Raw genomic sequence first — 1,210 nt, 5'->3', positions numbered from 1 at the left:
GGCGGCCTTCTCCATGCCTCTCGCTGCGGCAGGACGCGCCAAGGGGGAGCGGCGGCGGGAGCTCCGCGGAGACTCCCTGCTTACCGGCGGTGCCTGAAATCAGCGGAGACACAGCTGACACTACAGCTAAGTGGACCCACAGAGGAACCGAGTAAGGGGCCCCGGAGTGTCTCCACGACACCCCCCGCTTCCCCCTGCATGCTGACAACTCCCTGAGAATCGATGACGGGTTTCCAGCCCTGCTATTACCTAGAAAGGCAGCTCAAAATGTGCCACGAAGCTTCACATACATCTAAACCCCGGGGGTTGGGGATGGAGGGGCACAAGGAGCGTGGGGGATGCGGAGCGCAAGGTGTGTGGAGAAGAAAGACAGCTTGTGTAGCGTGAAGGAACAGGAGGTTCCCGCAAGGCTCCACACATTCCTAGGTCCCCAGATGTGGCCGAGAGAGGAGCGGAGCCAGGAACCTGCCGGCAAGTGAGCGTCCAGGGCTGACGCGAGGGCGCTGCAGCAGCCTTGGCTTGCAAGGCGGCCCGCTTTCTTCCAGGAAGCCCTCCCGGACCCCGGCGGGGACCTAGTGGAAAGAGCTCCATCCGCCCCCTTTTCCCCGAGTTCCAGCGCCTAGCACCGGGAGGGACTGGTTGCAGGCGGGCGAAGCGCAGGAAGGGCGCGCAGCACCTCCAGCATCCTACCTCGGGACGGTCGGCTTCATGGCTGCAGAGCCTCTCCGGGCGGCGGGACAGTGGGGGCTGCTGCTGCTGCTGCTGGGCCTGGGACTAGGGCTGGGGCTGGGGCTGCTGGGGCTTGCTGCGGCCGTCGCCTCATTCCATGTCCCATTCTCGAATGTTATTCTGTGACATATAACCGAGTCACCCGGGCAGCCGCCGATGTTCCGAATGCGTCCATTGGCCACCGCAACAAAGAGGGGCGGGTCCTGGGCTCGGGACTCTACAACCCCGAGCTCCGCGAAGCTCTGATTGGCTCCAGGGGTTCCCTGGCGGGAGGGGACCGGAGTAGGGGGAGCCTGGCTGCCACGCGAAATCCGATCGCTGTCGTGTCCTGGGAGCCCCGCGGGCTGGAGCGTTTGGCCATGGGACTTAAGATCGAGTTTCCCCAGGGGTCGTGGCACTTTGAGGGTTTGCAACTGTGGAAGCAGAGGAGAAACAAAACCACCCAAGAAGTGACCCCGCGGAAGCAGAGGGTTTGGCATCA

The 1,210-nt window shown here is 63.8% G+C and overlaps 1 protein-coding gene across 2 annotated transcripts in view; it reads right to left on the bottom strand.

Annotated features, from left to right (window-relative positions):
- Positions 1–917, bottom strand: part of VASH2 (vasohibin 2) — a 39,894-nt gene extending 38,977 nt beyond the window's left edge. Inside the window, exons 1-2 of one of the 2 annotated variants that reach the window (XM_011929395.1) lie at positions 691–917; positions 40–93 (exon numbers count right to left, since the gene is read on the bottom strand). The gene's annotated coding sequence lies outside the window, so the exon portion shown is untranslated. The remainder of the gene's footprint in view (positions 1–39; positions 94–690) is intronic. The other variant, XM_011929397.1, reaches the window with a different exon arrangement.
- Between the last annotated feature and the right edge of the window lie 293 nt (positions 918–1,210).

Source organism: Colobus angolensis, unplaced genomic scaffold (genome assembly GCF_000951035.1).
Source record: "Colobus angolensis palliatus isolate OR3802 unplaced genomic scaffold, Cang.pa_1.0 Scaffold81, whole genome shotgun sequence".
Taxonomy (NCBI): Eukaryota; Metazoa; Chordata; class Mammalia; order Primates; family Cercopithecidae; genus Colobus; species Colobus angolensis.
This window is presented reverse-complemented; position numbering and strand designations above follow the sequence as displayed.